This window comes from Strongylocentrotus purpuratus, unplaced genomic scaffold (genome assembly GCF_000002235.5).
Source record: "Strongylocentrotus purpuratus isolate Spur 01 unplaced genomic scaffold, Spur_5.0 spur5_contig_829, whole genome shotgun sequence".
NCBI classification, from domain to species: domain Eukaryota; kingdom Metazoa; phylum Echinodermata; class Echinoidea; order Camarodonta; family Strongylocentrotidae; genus Strongylocentrotus; species Strongylocentrotus purpuratus.
Window position 1 is genome coordinate 303,826 of NW_022145534.1, and position 20,475 is coordinate 324,300.

Consider the following 20,475-nt stretch of genomic DNA (forward strand, 5'->3'; position numbering starts at 1 on the left):
GCGCGCTCACAAACCAGGCAATAGAAAGTTTATATACATTATATACAGCAATACATTCATTAATATTTTTGGCAATACATTTCGTGATATTTGTCACTCTCTATATATCCATGTTTAAATGGCTACCCAACATGTTTCTATACAACCTGTATGAAGAAGAAAAAAATCTATTCTGGCATCAATAACTCAGAAAATTATAATTTATGAAATGTATGTACAGAGCCAAATGGAGAGGACCTCGCAACATAAAATACAATTATAAAAGTTCATAACATTCTACTTTTGGGGGGGGGGGATTTTGCTAAAAACTTTCACTGATCTGTTTCTCCCATTAATTTTGTCTGGTTCTATTAAAACAAAAACTAAATATAATAGGGTGTATTGTCACTTTATTAATTCCGAGCAAGATAATTACAGGAGAGGATTGCTAACTCACATGCCCTGCTTCCATCAACAAGTAGTGTTTATACACAGAGCTGACAATACGTATTTTCAGTTTTGTTAGTCATTCTACAAAAGATAAGAGGAAATCCAGGCTTTCCACCAGGAACAAAACTGTGCTGCAGTTGTCAGCTGATACGGAATCAGGTTCATAATGTCACCGATTGCACCAAGAGAGGCTTGTTGGTCTAGTGGCATGATTCTCGCTTTGGGTGCGAGAGGCCCCGGGTTCGATTCCCGGACAAGCCCCGCGGTAGCATTTTTGTGCCATAATAATTCATTTAAATTTCACTTACATTGACATAGTTATATCGATTTCTCGAGGCTCTTTCAATTTTTATTTTTATGTTATCAAGGGTGTTTTCAAAAGTAGGGAACATGCATACGCATACCCTAAATAACACTTGAGTGGGGGGGGGGGGGGGCACAGTGATAGGTTTGCAGAAGGGTCCATGGTTTGCCGTGGCACACTGCAATATTATATCTATTATATAGTCAGAGATGGGAAGATAGACACGGAGAGGTTTGGAGAGAGAGGGTGTCAGTCAGTTTGAGAGACAAAGGCAAGATAGAGGGTGGGTGTTCGACTTGACTAACCGGTTTTTATTTCAATTTTGAGTGATTTAATCGCTCTGTAAGAACGTGTTATAGTCTTGAGCATATTATATCTATAAGTATTATTATAGCAGAATTAAGTTCAAGTGCATATACAATTCATGCGTTTCGCTCACATAAACCTATGTCTTGACGAATATTTTGTATAGACCTACATTAACAAATATTAACATGCTTTATAAATTTAAGATAATAGTGTTTATGAATTGTATTGTAATCACGTGATCACTCCCTAATATAGGAATCCATTTAAAGCAGCTTAGACTTCAAGTCCATTGGATCTTGTTTACGTGGCCACGGATTAGAGCTAGTCTGCAAGCACAGACCCTAATTTGACATTTTATCAAAAAATCATTGTGCCTTGCGAGAAGCCTAGCCCAGCTACCTACTGTTGTTGTTGTTGTTGTTTGGTATTATCGGCGTTTCATTCTTTTTTAGAATATTTACTGGTTGTGTGAGCAGCTTTAGTACATGGCCTATGGTAGTCTTATAGTGCAGACTCTCTTTTACGACTAACCAGGGTCTGTGCTTGTAGACTAGATCAGAGCGTCCGCGCGCGTCTACCATGCGGCGTACGTACTTTGTACCGGAATCGTATCTAATGTATCTTATGTTATATTTCTTCAGATCGATCAACTAAGGTTCGTTGGTCTAGTGGCATGATTCTCGCTTAGGGTGCGAGAGGTCCCGGGTTCGACTCCCGGACGAGCCCCACGTAATTTTTTTTTTCCCCCTTCTTTTTCTCGCGTTCTGCACTCTATTTACGTATACTTTGATATTAAATCCTAATTGAGATTGATTTTAAAAATTTTTATTTACTATTATGCCATAGACTATTGTGTAACTTTGTTATTGTAACCAAATAGAAACCTATATAATAATGATAGAATTAGGTGCACAATGTCACCGTCAGGGATCAAGTAAGGCTTGTTGGTCTAGTGGCATGATTCTCGCTTTGGGTGCGAGAGGCCCCGGGTTCGATTCCCGGACAAGCCCCGTGGAAACTTTTTTTGCATTAGATGCCTTGTTATAATAATTCATTTCAACTCACATCGACAGCCACTTTGTATCGATTTCGCTTTCTCAAAGCTTTAAAGTGACTTGGTAACATCGTTGAAGGTTGATGAAAAAGCTGCATAATTTTTGTATGAAATGTTACTTATTATTTTCCTTATACTGTACTAACCTCTAACATGCAAAATATCCTGAAAACATTATCAAACCCCAAACACATTTATGGTTTTCTTTGAAGGCATCACTGTGCGACAGCCTCTAATAGTAAATTCTCCCAACCATTTTGAATTTTCCCAACCGTTTTTTCATGAAAATAAGACATAAAACAGGCTTTTTTAAATCTTTCATCACTTTAAAATTAATGTCTGGAATGGTACATCGAGCAAACTTATTGCTTTGTGGCGATTTTCATTCACCTAAAATGTAATTTTAATAATATAGATGAGAAAATTAAGGAATAAAATATTGATGAGATCATTTTCCCCAATTTGTATCATTAACATTGGTTTGTTTTCACTCAAACTTTCAGATTATCTTGTACATCTAGCATTGAAGTCACTGCCCCAGCACCGTTTTCTCTCATCTGAACAATGTTACCAAGTCCAATTTTGTTAACGATATCAATGTAATTTTATATCCTTTTTAAAGCTTATCCGCCGTAGTTTACAGGAGGGATTAGACCGCTCTGCAAGGTCACTGGACAGGTGGTTATCTCATCAACTCAGCTCTCAGTTAACATAAGAAAAAGAGGATCATGGGGGACCAATGGTCACCGATTAGGCATTGTTTGTTATATAGAGGGCGCAAGTAGCTACCAGTAGTGCAGTGGGCCTTTAATACAGCAGCTTTTAGTCATTGGTCCCTACTGGTTTAAAATTGATTTTGTTAATAATATTATTGTCAAAATTCACCTTTCATCCTTGTTCTGGGAAATAATTTATGTATACTAAATACATTATAGGGTTTTAATTTGTATACTGCCCTGTATTAATTATACTAAAGTGCTTTGTAAAATATGAGGATTTTGTATTGTGAAAGCGGGGCAAGGCGCAGTTGATAGTTTGTAGAGGTGTCTATGGTTTGCCGTGGAACTATGCAATAATTATTGGTCCTGGTCTGGAGTCGGAGAGGGGAAGAGCGGGATAGGTAAAAACAGACAAAGAAAGATTCAGAGACAGAAAGAGAGGGAGAGTATGTGTGTGTGTGTGTGTGCAGTTTGAGAGAGACATAGGAAAAATAGGAAAGAGAAGGGGTGGGTGTGCGTGACTTGACTAACCCTTGTTCTCTATTTCAATTTTGAGTGATTTAATCGCTCTGCTGTGAGAACGTGTTTATACAGCTGTGCATAATAGTTATAATCATAACTATATAGCAGAAGCTTCAATATTGCATAAAATTCATGTCGATTCGTTCACATAAACCCATGTCTTGACTATTATTTTGCATAAATGAAAAAAGTATCAGCATGCTTTCTAAATCTAAAGATAATTGACTATCAAAATAAATATTTTATGAATATTACAATTACGTAATCACTGCCGAATGAAGGGATGCATAAGTAGTTTAGAGCAGCAATGGAAACAGACTTCAAGTGCATTGGATCTTGTTGACGTGGCCACGGATCAGAGTATCCCCGAGCACCGCCTACCAAAGCGTCGTACGTTGCCAGGGAGATTTTGTGAAACTTATCGACTTTGCAAATTAGTACCAGAATCAAATCAAAGTATCATATATTGATGATAATGTTGAACATCTAAGGTTCGTTGGTCTAGTGGCATGATTCTCGCTTAGGGTGCGAGAGGTCCCGGGTTCGACTCCCGGACGAGCCCCACGTGATTTCTTTTTCTTTTTTATCTGCACTTTAGAGTTGTCATGATAATTAAACGCACACTTAGCTTGTATATCCTACTGTCCGCAATTATGTATAATGTGCTTTATGTATGAGGATCTGACATTATTTCGTGAAACCGGTGCAAAGGCACCATGACCAGCTTGACTTGGCACTAAAAATGACAATTCTCCCATTACTTGCAGATGAGGCTTGTTGGTCTAGTGGCATGATTCTCGCTTTGGGTGCGAGAGGCCCCGGGTTCGATTCCCGGACAAGCCCCGTGGAATCTTTTTTGCACTTTAAATGTGTTACAATAATTCAGTTAAGTTCACATTGACAGTTTCTTTGTATCAATTTACATTAGAACAGCTGTTATTGAATGATCCTTAGCTACTGGTATTAAATTGATTTGTATTCCTTCAAACCATTTAACAGTCGTGGTTTACTGCAAGTTTACCTCTTAATTTCTATGATACCCATGAACTTTGGGTAATATCATCTTTTGTTCGAGTATTGTATCATTGTCATTGATTATCATCATGTTTATATTTCTCCTAAGTGACATATTTTCTTCTAATCGACCAACCCTTTTCTTACCCTTCAATTTCGAGTGATTATTTTAATCGCTGTGGGAGAGTGTGTCTATACAGAATATGCAAAGTAATCATGATAACTTTAGCGGAAGTATCCAGTGCACAAAGGTCGATTCGTCTACATAAACCTAGTGTAACCTGACGAATATTCTTATAATGATATCTAAGTCTAAATATATAATATTATGAATATAAATGTTAAATTTATTTCTAAACATAATGAATTAACAAAATAACTATTCTATGAATCGGTTTATAATGATGTGATCATGACTGATTGTAGGGTTCTATTTTTGATAGCTTGGAGTATAGCAATGGAAACCGACTTCAAGTGCATTGGATCTTGATGACGTGGCCACGGATCAGAGTACCCCCGAGCACCGCCTACCAAAGCGTCGAACGTTGCCAGGGAGATTTTGTGAAACTTATCGACTTTGCAAATTCGTACCAGAATCAAATCAAAGTATCATGTTATTACAAGTCGATCAGATGAGGTTCGTTGGTCTAGTGGCATGATTCTCGCTTAGGGTGCGAGAGGTCCCGGGTTCGACTCCCGGACGAGCCCCACGAGATTTCTTTTTCTTTTTTTATCTGTTCTGTCTTTGGATTTGTCATGATGATTAAACATACCCTAGTAGTTTGTATATCCTGCTGTCCGCAAATATATCATAGTACATGTATATAGTGCTTTATGTATGAGGATTTGACATTATTTTGTGAAACCGGTGCACTGAGGCGCCATGATCAGCTTGACTTGGCACTTCGAACGACTGCAATAATGGGGTCCTGACCGGGAGTCAAAATAATAGAGGGGAAGGGGAGGGTGGGAGAGGAAGAGATTCACAGAGAGAGAGGAGAGAGAAAGAAAGGAATGAGATTCAGGAGCTTTAGATGAAAGATAGAGAAAGAGAGAGAGAGAGAGGGGGGAGGGGGGGGGGGTCGGGGAATTTGACTTGACCAACCATTGCTGTCTAATTCACTTTTGAGAGGATGTGTTTATACAGCTGTGCATAATTATGATAGTCATGATCATAACTATTAATAGCAGAATTACCAAGTACAAAGAATATTCATGTCAATTTTCATTCTCATAAACCTTATCTTGACGATTGTTCCAGTGTGTGCATGAGAAAAAAAATCAGCATGGTTTATAAATGTAAAGGTAATCAATAATTTACGAAACAATAATATTTCAGAAATTGTGATATATCAATGCTGATTATATTATAGAGACTCGAGTTAGGTATCTAGGAGCACAAGAGTAACGCTTTAAATTCATAAGATCTTGCCCCACGTTCTTGACGTGGTCATAATCAGGAGCACCGCATTGTACGTTGCCAGGGAGATACTTCCAAATTCGTACCAGAACCGAATAAAAATGACAATTCTCCCAATATCTGCAGTTGAGGCTTGTTGGTCTAGTGGCATGATTCTCGCTTTGGGTGCGAGAGGCCCCGGGTTCGATTCCCGGACAAGCCCCGTGGAATCTTTTTTGCACTTTAAATGTGTTATAATAAATCAGTTAAACTCACATTCACAGTTACTTTTTATCACTGTCTATTAGAACAGCCGTTATTCAATTATCCTATAGCTCATTATACTGGTATTAAAATTGATTTGTATTCCTTCGAACCATAACAGTCGTGGTATATACTGCTTTTCTGAATTTCTATGGGTAATATCATCTTTTCAGTGTTCGAGTATTGTATTATTGCCGTTGATTATCATCATGTTTATAGTTCCACCTTTCTACCAAGTGACATTTTACTTGACCAACCTTTTTCTTTCAATTCAATTTGAGTGACTCAATCGCTGTGGGAGAGTGTGTTATTCAAAGTAATTACGATAACTTTAGCGGAAGCATCAAGTGCACACAATTTCGATGCGTTTAATCTAGTTTATCCTGACGATTATTGTTTACAATGATATCTAGGCAAATCAATATAATATTGTGAATACCAACATCATTTATATATATTTCTAAAGATAATGGATTAACAAAATAACTATTCTATGAATCGGTTTATAATGATGTTATCATGGCTGATTGTAGGGTTGTAGAGTATAGCAATGGAAACAGACTTCAAGTGCATTGGATCTTGTTGACGTGGCCACGGATCAGAGTACCCCGAGCACCGCCTACCAAAGCGTCGAACGTTGCCAGGGAGATTTGTGAAAGTTGTCTACTTTGCAAATTCGTACCAGAAGCGAATCAAACTGGGATATATTTTTCAGGGAACCAGGCATCTAAGGTTTGTTGGTCTAGTGGCATGATTCTCGCTTAGGGTGCGAGAGGTCCCGGGTTCGACTCCCGGACAAGCCCCACGTAGCTTTTTTCCTTCCCATCCTGCATTATTTTTGGTATTTAATCCTACTTGCAATAATCATCTGGGGCAAAGAAAAAAAAAACGAAAAAACGTGAAAATGATTGTTCGCATGAGACACCGACAATGCAGGGAAAATTCGAATATGAATTAAGCCGGATTATCCATTATCAATAATAATATCCCAATTCAAATCTATTTTTGAATTTGATTAGGACTATAATAGGAGTGGGTAGAGAGATAGAGAAGTTGGGGAGGAGCGGGGGGGGGGGGTAGAGAGAAAAAGAGTAAGAAGCAGGAGAGAGATACTGACAAAGTGATAGACATGGAGAGAGAGAGAGAGAGAGAGAGAGAGAGAGAGAGTGGGGATGAACAACTTCCGACGGAAATGGTTCAACGTGGCATCACACCTCCAGTGACCTGGATCATGTCTTGATAAACCCCGCCCACTTCTAGCGTCCGCTGTTTACATGGACTATCCTGCAATATATTTTGTTGTTGTAAATATGTATATAACAATTGAACTCTTAAAGTAGTATGTTGCCTTTTTTCAAGGTCTAATACTTACCGAAATATGCTAATAGTTACTTTTTATCGGATTTAAAAACTACTGTCTATGCTATAATGTTAAATTAAAATATGCAACAACGTTTTCTTGAACGAAAAGCAAAGCAAAACAAAACAAAAAAAAACTTTTTTTATTACGAGGATACCAAATACTTTGTATGTTTATACATGTTCTTACTTATTGTTTATTGCGATTATGTTTAACATGGCTTCGTGGAAGACCACCATTATTGGTGATAATGAGTCACTCTGTCTAAATATCAGAAATAAATAAATAAATAAATATTCTTTTAACGTGCATCGTATTAAATAGAAATGATAATCTACAAAACGAGGCACTGAAATGCAGGGAAAATCACTTTTAGCACAAAAACGTGAACACATACCACACAAAAATGATACCAAATGATTTGGGATAAAACACTCTTTCATAAGATGTATAATAATTTACTGTTCAAAGATGATTTTTCAAATAATTAGCAATTTTCTAAGTGTAAACTTTTTTTTGACTCACACGGTATTACTAAGCAATTAAATTGCCACCTGACTGTCTGTTTACGAAAGCACTGTTCTTCATAATGAAAAGGCTCCTAAGCGGAAGAGACACATGCACACGTCAATAATTTGACGGAAATTCATTGATCAGGATTTGTTTTTCCCCTTTCCCACGCCACAGAAGTGTCAAGTTTGTTTATACTGACGCATATTTTTTCATTATAACGTTTCTATCCAACCTACTCTAAGAGAGTATATTAATGCTGATTAAAACAATTGAAATACAAATCTTTGAAATAAACTGTTTTACTACGTCCGCGGTTTCATAAAAATAAGATGGTTCTGACTTTTGCAAGACTATTTTGAAAGTAAGAAATAATTAGAAGAAGAATTCAATTTGTATAACCTTCGGGTTTTTCGTCACGGAATGATCGAGATGTCATGTGCAAGCCCTGTATCGAAGGTTTCAACCACCACCATCCATGATTCCATCCCTAATCTCTTATGAAGAGTACAGTGGGTTTTATTATAACGTTTATAGGTTGGGAACTCTTCTACACATTAGGCCTCCATTGGCAACCTATTCCAGGGATGAAGACTTTTCCACCATGACCTGGCCTGTTTCTATAGAACATGACAAGGGAGGGCCGCACTGGCGTACTGATGGGTTGGGGGCGGGGGCTTTGGGGCGTGCCCCCCAAATAAAATTCAAACTTGGTTTATTTCTTATTCGATACCAATGATTTTAAAAATTTGCTGAAATGACATGATTTTCCGGGATATTTTGTTCTGTTTTGTAAATTATACTCTTTTTATCTGTTTGCTAGAAAATGACAATTTCCAAGTTTTCAGTCAGGCCAAAATTGTCTTATTTAGAAGCCTACATAATCAGGGCCCGCGGAACGGCGGGGCTGGGAGGCTCGAGCCACCCCCTCACAAAAAAAAGTATGTTTAAGATATTAAAATAGAAAGAAAGGAAGAAAGAAAAATTGTGACGTGCCAGTGCCACAAATGAGGTATCAAAATATGCCCATCTGACCGCAATTAAACACCTAAAACCCCTGAGCTTGCGAGGGCTCCGCCCTCATAACCCCATCAGCGGAACTAAGTCGGTACCCTGGATGCTCATCTGTTCATTATTAAATGCCTAAAACCCCTGAGCTTCATATTAGCGCTGTGTTATCTCTGGAAGATACAACAAAAGATAACACAAAACTTACAACAATGTTCAGAATACCGCCCCTGCTAGTGTGACAAATAAGGTATCAAATTAAGCTCATCTGACCGTAATTAAATGCCTAAAACCCCTGAGCTTCCGAGGGGTCCGCCCCTTGACCCCCGCTGGGGCTTTCTCCCCTGCACCCCACGCCAATTTACGCTACACTCGCTTCGCTCGCTACGCTCTACCTGATCGTAAATACTTGAGCCCCTCCCCCACCAACTTTGAAAAACGTTCTGCGGGGCCTGCATGAAACAGTGGTGGTGATGCGGATTTGTTAAAAATATTTATATTATATTCATATGAATACGGAGTAATATGAGCACGTTGGTATTTTGTAAGCGAACGAGAGTGATAAAGGAATATAAATATGTAAAGATATAAAGAAAGTGTTTATTATATTATGACAGTCATGAAACACATACATAGTACCACAAGAGTTCAATTGTTTTGGATTTCCAAATAAATGGAAATTCACATTGCAATACTGGTTGTAGCGAATAACTCAGTACGTTGGTATTTTTAAGCGAACCGTTAGTGATAAAGTCATTCATGAATATAAATATATAAAGATATAAAGAAAGTGTTTAATATTATTTTGACAGTCATGAAACACACAGAGCACCACAAGAGTTTAATTGTTCTGGATTTCCAATAAATGGAAGTTTTCATTGCATCATAGTTATAGCAAATAACTCAGCACGTTGGTATTTTATAAGCGAACGAGAGTGATTAAGTAATTCATATGAATATAAATTTGTAAAGATATAAAGAAAGTGTTAAATATATTTTGACAGTCATGAAACACATGTACAGTGCGTCCCAGAAAAAACGAAACCGAGAATTATCGATGTTTTATCATAACTTAATCACAATTATAGTTAACAAATGACACATATTTGGAAAGCTTAGATCCTCCTCTTTCATTTGATGCAACTACCGCATGAGTGATTAAAAGCAATATGAAGAGAGGAAACCAAAATGTCATTTGGCGGGCGGTATCTGAATTTTAAAAAGAAAATCACATTTGTAGAAAGTTCAATGTCTGCCCTTTCAATTCTAGACTTCTTGAAAGCAAAAGGAAATAAGAGAAACAAAAATCATAATAAAAAATTACAAGTCAAAATCAATAGAAAATCATTATCAGAATGTCAATTATGAAAGGGAACTTTATAGTGCATTATATTTATGATTAGGTGAAATTATTTTGTGTAGTTTTGGTACCAACTTTTAGAGAGGCTCTTAAATTAGATACTTTAATTGGTATAACCTTAGTATTAGCAATTTTTGTTAAGGATTTAAAAAAAACTTAGATGCTGACCTCGATAGGACCACTCATTCCCTTAAACTAAGAGACCTAAACATTAAAAACAATTAATTAGAAATATCTCAAATTTCAACTATTTGGAAACGATCAAGAAGGGAAGAAGATACCTTTTGACTTGTTCACAAGCATAGACAGTGGCTCATCATCAGAATCGCCATCGAAGCCATCTGAACTACTTTGATGTCACCATGCCAAGTTACATCTGCAGCTCTGACTGTATTCAGTGAATTGCTTCAACAATTCCATTCCGCTCCCACTTTGAGGTCACCGTGCCAAGTCACATCTGCAGCTCTGTGTTCAGTGAATTATCAAGGACCCATCTAACCAGCATGTCGGTCCCTGTATCCAATCTAATTTTGTAGAATAAAAGAAATAAATACAGTACAAGTTATTTTCCTTCTTTTTTTTTGCAAGCAGAGGTAAAGATATACATCTAATATTATCTTTTGTACATCAAATTAATCACTAGTAATAACTGACCCCAAACAGACGTTTTCAATTGCCCCTACCAAACAACTACCACCCCAATGCACATTATGCAGTGAGTGTGCTTGGTACTTGCTGATCAAGACTTGACTTTAGACACTCTATTTACAACAAATATTACCAATTTTGGTTCATAAAATTTTTAGCTGAAAATATTATATACCAATGGTCATGTACTTATATATCCTTCGCCAAAATTAAAAACACGTTCCTGTCCAGCTTTGTACTATGTCTGCTAAGTGCATTACATATTCCATATCTAAATTTCCCTGTTAATATTTAATTGCTTATGTAGCCATCATATATACTAGCAGTGTATTTCAAAGATTTTTATCGATCGCAAGTTTGGTAGTGAGCGCAAATCAATGGATGGCATTATACAGACCGGTCATGATTAATCATAACTCTCTATAATTATGCTGCTAATGTGTGATTTTCTTTCACAGACCATGAAAACTATTCTCACCTGGATTTGTATCTGGCCTGCGGCAGATTTACCAGTTCTAGTGCTTCCTTCATATAAGCGCAAATTGTATCTACTACATCTGAAACTAAGTGAAAGCAAAAACATCATCATAATCATTACCACTGCAGTGTAGGTTATTCCTGTAGATTCTCCTGTGCAATGTAGTGACATGTACATCATCTGGTATGGTGCTTGCTTGGAAAAAAGGAGTGGAGTTGGGCAACATTTGCTGGTATCAAGAACACTTGTTAAAAAAAGAATTATTATTACAAGCAACTGTGTATGCAGAATGTTATAAAGCCGACACAAATATTACATGAAAACTTGTTATTTTATAAGAGACCCGTGGAGAAGCGAAATTGTGAAACGGTAGTGGTATATTTGAGATTGTAAGAGAGTCTAAATAAAGGTGCGAGTTGATTTGTTGAATAACTGCAAAATAGTATTTGTATAACCTACAGGAACGTAAATAATTTGAGACGGCTGTATGATAGAAGAGGCACAGTGTGATTGATTATTTAACAAACAATTTCATGAACGTGAAATTAAGAGTGGCATATCACTTGTTTGTAATCGAATAAAACGGGGGTTTGTCAGATCTTAACTATCAATATAAGCAAAGTGTGCTAAGTTAATATAAACAAGAGTGTCGGTGAAATAAACCTGATTACTAAAGATCCGAGTTTATGCACAAATGTGTGTAAGCCTATGTTTTAATCATTAAAACAAAAAGAAAACGCATTTTATATTGAACTATATATCATATAGACATAAGTTATAAGAGACCCGTGGAGAAGCGAAATTGTGAAACGGTAGTGGTATATTCGAGATTGTAAGAGAGTCTAAATAAAGGTGCGAGTTGATTTGTTGAATATCGGCAAAAAAGTATTTGTTTAACCTACAGGAACGTAAATAATTTAGCACACTTGTATGATAGAAGAGGCACAGTGTGATTGATTATTAAGCAAAGCAATTTCATGAACGTGAAATTAAGAGTGGCATATCATTTCTTTGTAATTGAATAAAACAAGGGGTTTTGTCAGAACATATCAATCAAAATATGCAAAGTGTGCTAAGTTAATATAAACAAGAGTGTCGGTGAAATAAACCTGATTACTAAAGTTCCGAGTATATGCACATAAGCCTATGTTATAATCATTAAAACAGAAAGAAAACGCATTTTATATTGAAGAACTATATACCATAATTATAGACAAAAGTTAAGAGACAGCATTTTGTTCGTCAAAATTGTAAACGTGAAGTCTTGAGCCAAATCGTATCAATTTGTACGGCTAATCATTAAAACCATGTTGGAAAAAGACACATCACTTGTGTCGGATGGCAACACGTGCATCATGAAAGGCAATGTGGATTATTGCGTCTGTGGCCTCGATATCCAAGATAATGAAAACAGAACAACCTGTGAAACATGCTTGTACCATTACCATGTGCCATGTATGGGATTACCTTCTGCAAAGGAGTTGTCTCATGCTCAAGTAGTATGGATATGTTGCTACTGTGGTAACAACAATTTGTCTAAGCGCTTATATGACCAATTTGGAATCCCTATTGACGTAAACATGTACGAACATCTAACCATGGATGATCTAACGAAAGACAATGATAATGACCACGCAGCACAGCCACCTCGTGGTCGAGACAAGATAAACAAATCTTCATCAAGTGGGAAAAAGCATATTCCTCGGGGCAAGAAAAGACTACTTTCGCCAAACCAATCAACCACAAAGAAAAGGAAATCTGGTGAATGCCAGAATAGTAAAAGAATCGATGATAATGATTGTCAATCGTGTACAAGTGACATTAAAACGACATTCACAAGCAATACCTTTAGGGAGAGAACAAATGATCGAACTGATGGAACTGCTGATGATAGTGCCGAAATTTGGGGAACGGTAAAATCAAGGAGAACTAAACCGCTTAATGAAAAAAGTGTGAGCCGTAAAGCAACGAATGCGAATATTGACACATATTCTAGCATGGACAAAGTCAAAGGTCGAGAAAAGGGTGTCACGTACATTGGGAAAGCGATGGCATACTTTTACACAAAATCAACAAGAAAAAAAGTAAAATCTCATTTAAAGCAATCTCAAATGGAAGTAATAAAGACCTTGCCAACGACTCAACAGAAAAGAACATCATCACCAATGAGAACGACCTTGCCAACGACAAAACAGGAAAACACTCCACCAAAGAGAACGAAGAAAACAATAGTAATAGAGTTTGAGCACTCCTGTAAAAGAGAATGAACAACAAAGTCAAATAATTTCCGACCATAGTTATCAAATTGGTGTGATGGCTACACTTTTTTCTAAGAACAACGACATGAGCAAATGGACCTCTTCAGATCTTGATACTATCGTGACATGTGCTAAAGACGCTGATATACCGGGTGATCAACGTGAATCGGCCAGCAATCCTAGTGGAAAGATAATCCATGCCTTTGACACATGACTTGTTTTGAGTTAGAAATTTGTGAATCCCACACCGGTCCTCTTATACAAGAACACACTGAAACAAATGTACCCTCTGGTAAAGTTCCGTTGATCAATGCACTAGAAGATGCACTAGGTACACAACGAAAGTCAGATGGATGCCTAGTCGAATTCAACGAACATACTTTTGTTATAATGCCTCATACCACTGGATATTATATCTTTGACACACATGCACAAAAAGAAATAGGTGGACGACACATGTTGATGCACACGAACACATGGACAGGTGCTTACGCATTTTGTTTACAATTGGCACATATCACGAATCTTCCAACTATTGAACCATACAGACTCATCCAAATGAAAGTACATGACCCTCAACAGAACAATATAACACAATGTCCAAAAGACACAAAGATGACGACAGTGAATCTGTACAAAAGAACACACATGCATCTAAAAGTAAGCTAATTGAAGAAGAAGGCAAGGCCTGCAACATCGCACCAAAATGTCCCAAACAATTATCCTCAGAGACTTCAAATAAAAATGAAGAAAAATCCATCAGTGATTCTCCTATGATTAATATCCCCACTGAAAGCAACGATGAAGAACATGTAATTGCAGATGACAAGTCAAATCATCCCCAACGCAAAGAGGGAAAAGGAAAGAGTGTAATCAATACTTGCAAAAAACAATCAGACGACACAGCATTTGAAAGCACTTCTAACAGATCGAATGGGAGACGGAAATGGAATATCCTTGAGAATGAGACCGATTTGATTTCAGACAGCATGAAAATCACACAAACATCACATAAAAGCATTTCTGGAACTCGTAATAAAGCAGAATCCTCTCAGGTGTTATCGCTTGATTTGTCATTGGATGAACCAAACGTGACAGAAATAAGCACTACTAAAAAAGAAAAGGATGTTACAAGAATGGCTACCGATATATTTCATGAAGACTCTGATGACTTGATAATACTAGGAGAAATACAACAGTCTGTTTTGCATTTTTCACCTGTGAATGAAATGAAGAAGAAAGACTACTGCTCAAAGTTAAACATTCAAGAGATTACACCCACTTCTAATAAAGAAGCTCAAACATGTTATCCTATTGGACATCCATGTGCAATCAGACATATAGGCCCGAATTCACAAAGCAAGGTTTGAGCTCAGACCAAGGTTTGACCTCAAACCTCCTTTTGTTTCGCCAAACCTCCTTTTGTTATTTACAAACCTGGTTTGTAAATAACAAAGGGAGGTTTGGCGAAACAAAAGGAGGTTTGAGCTCAAACCTTGGTCTGAGCTCAAACCTTGCTTTGTGAATTCGGGCCATTACGGGTGATGGAAATTGCTTCTTTCGTGCCATATCATTTTGCGTATCAGGAAACGAGAACAACCACTTACTTGTGAGAAAAGCTATTGTTGTCCATCTTCTAAAAAACAAGAACACATTTGAGAATCGTTTGCGTGATGGTTATGCCAACGTTTCAAATTACGTGACAAAGAGCAAAGTGTTTCAAAATGGAACTTGGGCTACCGAAATGGAGATTATAGTTTTGGCGAATTTGATTCAAACTGATATATACATATATGATGAGCAAAGCTTTAAATGGAGTATATTTTCGGGCAAGGATGTACAACTTGGAAAGGTTACCTCTGACAAAGGAATTTATTTGAGACATACCCAAGGAATACATTACGATGTTGTTTTGTCATCAATACAATCATCTCAGTCCGATAATCCCAACGAACAGCACAATGGAACTGAAGAGGAAAACACACTTGCATTTGATGCTCCACAATATCAAGAGAAATGCGCAACAAGCACACCACAATGTCCCAAAGAGCTATCCAAAATGGCATCAAAGAATGATGGTGTCAATATAAGCACCCCCGTCAATGATTCGGAAACAGTTCAGACTCCTACAAAAAGCATTCATGTAGTATCAGTGACCGATGAAAGTGAAAAGAAAACTGGATCGTCTGTTGCTTCAGAAGTATCTATGCTAATTGAACAAAATACATTAAATGAAGGTGATACTTATGAAAGAATAGGCAGGAAACAAACGAGTAAAACAAACAAGGTGGAGAAAGCCTATAAGCAAAAGTGTCATGAAAGCTGTACAACAAATGTCACATCCCAGTTTCAGAAAAAAATACGCGCAGAATACCACTTTCAGCCTATTTCCTATGAGAATGGCAGTTCCTCGGAAAGAATTCAGACAAACGATCAAAACAAAACGGGTACGAAGGTAAACTTACAAAAAAAAGATTATTGCTCAGGGGACGTTCAATCAGGGCCATCAAAGATTTGGTAGTTCAAGCGGGAAACAATGTGTTTGTAATTCTTTAATTGCAGTGTTAAACAGCAAGTTCAAGAAAGCCAACCAATGGAAGAGTTGTGATCTAGATCGAATTTTGACAATAGGTGATAATTTGTATACCAATATAAGAAAAAGCACTTCCGTCACAACGGATTACTTAGCAATGAATCAATTACCTACGGAATTGGATGGATACGATGACTGGAATGACTATTTTACGATTGTATATCACGAAACAATTTTAGGACAGTTATCTGATGTTGAATTGCGTAATAAAGAACTTGGTTTTGTGACATTAGAACATGCATTCGAACAACAACTCTGTAAGAATTGTGATGCCCATTTTGTGACCTTCGCCAACAACACATTTGTAGTCATAACAGGACATGAGGGGTATTACATATTTGATTCGCATTCTAGAAGCAATCGAGGCTTTATAAGTGAAAATGGGTACAGCATTTTACTTTATACACCAAGCTGGCAAGGGGTTTACAAACATTGTATGACATTAGCAAAGACATTGAGTTGTTAAATGAACCATTATTTTGAAGTAACTGGGGTATCAGTACAAGCAATATCCGGTAAGAATGAGACATTAACCGGTTTTCCTATATTACAAGGCTTCCCTACTTGTCATAATGTCCTTAACTACGCAATATAGCACAACGTCTCAATGCTCATCACATTCTAATGAAAAGAAACGGCAATATGAAGCGCCAAGTCTTAAACACAATAGAAACCCCCAAAAGGATCAAGAAACGACTGATGATTTGCACAAAACGAAACCTAAACCTAAACTTCTCGATGTACATGACTACAATGGTCAACTATTTGCATTAAAGAATGTAAGGGTTGAATTGAGAAAATTACAAGAAACGGAATTTGGAGACCATTGTTTTGCCAATAAAACGGAAGTGACTGTGTCAATAGACAGCTCTGTAGATGAAAATTTAGAACACTCTCAAATGGAAGATGGAAAAACACAGAGAAAGATCACCAGTGAGGAAAACGATGCAAAACCCAAATCATTTCAATTCATCTTCTTTATTCAACGATATAAAAGAAAATAGTACAATGCAATAAAACATATTGACATAATCATATACATGTGTAAAATTAACATATCGTTAGGGGCAACCAAAAAAGATCAGGATCTTGTGGACTGGTGCCCCTTTGACAAAATTAACAAATTATAAGTAAAACATTAATAATAATCACAAGCGGACACATCCAACGCACCCACATACACACTCAACCAAGAGAAGGGAAGGAGAAAGAGATATTACATGTACAGTGTACATATATGAGGTAAACTTATGAAAAAGATATATGGAAATCAAGAAGTATATTTATGAATAAAGTGACTTTTAAGTAAGGCCTTGAAGGAGGAGGCTGTTGAACATGGACGAATGATTGTATTTAAATTATTAAAAATCTTCGGTCCTACATGTTTAAAAGAATTATACATTTGCTTATTAGAAGTTAATGGAAGGTGAAATTGGGAAGCTGAACGTGTGTAATACTGATGAAAATCATTATTAAAGTTAAACAAATTAATTATATTGGCTGGGGCCATTTTATGTTTGACATAATACATCAGTACTGCGACTTTAAATTCATATATATGATAAATATTAAGTGTTTTTAATTCAAAAAAGAGGGGGCGAGATGGCGCTAAATAAGGTGACTTTGTACAAATGCGTAAGGCTTTTTTCTGCAGTTTATGAAATGGTTCTAATTTGCTTTTCCCAACGTTGGCCCAGGTAATGTTACAATAATGGATAAAAGGAAGTATAAGTGAATTATATAGCATGAATAAATGTTTTGTGGGTAGAATAGAACGCAATTTACAGATAATTCCGATATTTTTAGAGATCTTTTTTAGTATGTACATACGATGGTTTTGAAAAGTAAGTTGATTGTCCAATAAAACTCCAAGAAATTTCACGGAGTCAGAAACATTCAAGTATATATCATTAATTTTCACTTTGATTGTATCAGGAGGAAACTTAATATTAGGTTTAGAAAAATACAAAATACATGTTTTTTCATGATTAATTACTAACTTATTGGAATCAAACCAGTCAACTATTTTGCCTAACTCTTCGTTAATCTTATGTAGGAGCGTATTAAAGTCTTTAGGTGAGGAAAAAATATTGGTATCATCAGCAAATAAAACAAAATTAAAAAATGAAGTAACATTACAAAAATCATTAATGTACAGCAAAAATAACAAGGGACCGAGTATGGATCCCTGCGGAATTCCGCATTCAACCTTGGAAAAAAATTAATCAAAATTATTATACCTTGTATATTGGGACCTATTATGTAAATAACTATTAAACCAGTCTAACGCTACACCACGAATTCCAAAATATGGTAACTTATACAAAAGAATATTATGGTCAATCAGATCGAATGCCTTTGATTGGTCAAGGAAAATACCAAGTGAATGAAAATTATTATGAATATTATTTAATAGTACATCATGTAGATCAATCAGTGCAAGCTCACAAGAATGATTTGATCTGAAACCATATTGGGCATTAGTTAATAAAGTATTCTTATTTATATGATTGGCTATACGGTTATACATGATTTTCTCTAAGATCTTTGAGGAGCAGGGTAATAAGGTAATGGGTCTATAGTTAGAAAATAAATGTCTATCACCTTTTTATACACTGGAACTATTCTACCAATTTTCATTTTATTTGGGACAGAGCCCGTGCACATAGATAAATTAATAATATGAACCAAGGGAACAGCAATTGAATGAATGACTTTCTTAATAAGATGCATGTTAATGTCATCAAACCCTGCGCTCTTAGAATTTTTCATTTTTTTAACAACATTAATTATTTCTGTTTCACATGTTGGGTACAAATAAATCGATTTATTGCAAGAATGGTTAAGATAAGAACTAAAGTGATTGATTTAACTTAGATTGAGCAAGAGAAGCAATGTTTGAAAAATAATTATTGAATTCTTCAGCAATATCATCATTTTCTATTTTAACATCATTTTTCATAAAAAAAAGATGGGAGTTTATCTTGCTTACTTTTCCCAATTAGCTCATTAATAATTTGCCAAACTTTTGAAAGATTATTTTTATTAACTTGTAGTAAGTCATAATAGTATTTTTCACGAGCAGTTTTCAACTCACGATTCAATATATTTTTTTTCGGTACCTTTTAAATTTATTATGAGATGTATCATTGCGTGTTTTACAATATTCTTTATATAGCCTGTTTTTTTTTATTGATACATCTTAATAAAGAAAAAGTAATCCATGATTTTCTTGGTGAAGAATTCTTTTTATGATTACCTTTCAAGCATTTATTACTAACAACATCATTAAACTTATTCAAAAAACAATCATATGCGAGTTCAACATTATCAAACTGGACAATATCAGACCAATCAAGATTAACTAATTCTTTTCTTATGGAATCAATAGTAGTAGAGTTAAGACACCTTCTGGATTTATTAACATTAGTATTTCTATTTTCTTTGAGATTATTTTGAGTAATAGAAAAAATTGGCAAGTGGTCTGTTATATCGTTATAAAATATACCAGATCTTATATCTTTACTGCAGACATTGGTAAATATATTATCTATAAGTGTTGTTGATGATTTACAAATACGTGTAGGCTTATGAATCAATGGACGATATGATTTATTATACAAAATATTTAAAAAGTCATTGACATGATTTACAGTAGAACAATTCAGCAAGTTAATATTAAAATCCCCCATAATGTAAACATCTTTATTTTCTTTTTCTAGTTTCTGTAAACAAGCATCAATTTCACAATTAAATTCTTCAACATTAGTATGGGGATCTCTATATACAACAGCAATGATAATATTTCTTTTGTTTTGCACATAAATTTCAAGAAAGAGTGATTCACAAATTGCATCTAACAAAATAAAATCCTGTCTTACAACCACGTTCAGAGAATTTTGCACAAGCTTTGCAACACCACCGCCTCTACATTTTCCCCTATCATTATGAAAAAAAGTATACCCACTGAGATTGAATAATGAAACTGGAGTATTGCTGTGGATCCATGTTTCACTAAATCCATATACAGAGAATTTTTGTTCTAATTGGCAAATAAAATCGTGAATAGAATCAAAGTTCTTATATAAACTACGCGAATTAAAATGAAGCAAATTAAACATATCGCCATGTTGAAACTCAGAGTTTGCATTAAAATCATTTGGCAACCAGTATTTATTACAAATATCAAACAGATTAGAGTTCCTGTCGGGATCAATATCATTAATAATATCATCATTGTCATCGA

General features: G+C 35.8%; 8 non-coding genes across 8 annotated transcripts; all 8 read left to right on the top strand.

Annotated features, from left to right (window-relative positions):
- Window positions 1–618: 618 nt before the first annotated feature.
- On the top strand, window positions 619–690 carry TRNAP-UGG. The gene has a single exon. It is a non-coding gene; the product is annotated as a tRNA-Pro (tRNA).
- Window positions 691–1,696: 1,006 nt separating this feature from the next.
- Window positions 1,697–1,768, top strand: TRNAP-AGG. Its single transcript has one exon. It is a non-coding gene; the product is annotated as a tRNA-Pro (tRNA).
- A 212-nt stretch (window positions 1,769–1,980) lies between these two features.
- On the top strand, window positions 1,981–2,052 carry TRNAP-UGG. Its single transcript has one exon. It is a non-coding gene; the product is annotated as a tRNA-Pro (tRNA).
- Window positions 2,053–3,827: 1,775 nt separating this feature from the next.
- On the top strand, window positions 3,828–3,899 carry TRNAP-AGG. Its single transcript has one exon. It is a non-coding gene; the product is annotated as a tRNA-Pro (tRNA).
- Window positions 3,900–4,108: 209 nt separating this feature from the next.
- Window positions 4,109–4,180, top strand: TRNAP-UGG. The gene has a single exon. It is a non-coding gene; the product is annotated as a tRNA-Pro (tRNA).
- An 807-nt stretch (window positions 4,181–4,987) lies between these two features.
- On the top strand, window positions 4,988–5,059 carry TRNAP-AGG. The gene has a single exon. It is a non-coding gene; the product is annotated as a tRNA-Pro (tRNA).
- Window positions 5,060–5,901: 842 nt separating this feature from the next.
- On the top strand, window positions 5,902–5,973 carry TRNAP-UGG. The gene has a single exon. It is a non-coding gene; the product is annotated as a tRNA-Pro (tRNA).
- Window positions 5,974–6,745: 772 nt separating this feature from the next.
- TRNAP-AGG lies at window positions 6,746–6,817 on the top strand. Its single transcript has one exon. It is a non-coding gene; the product is annotated as a tRNA-Pro (tRNA).
- Window positions 6,818–20,475: the final 13,658 nt, after the last annotated feature.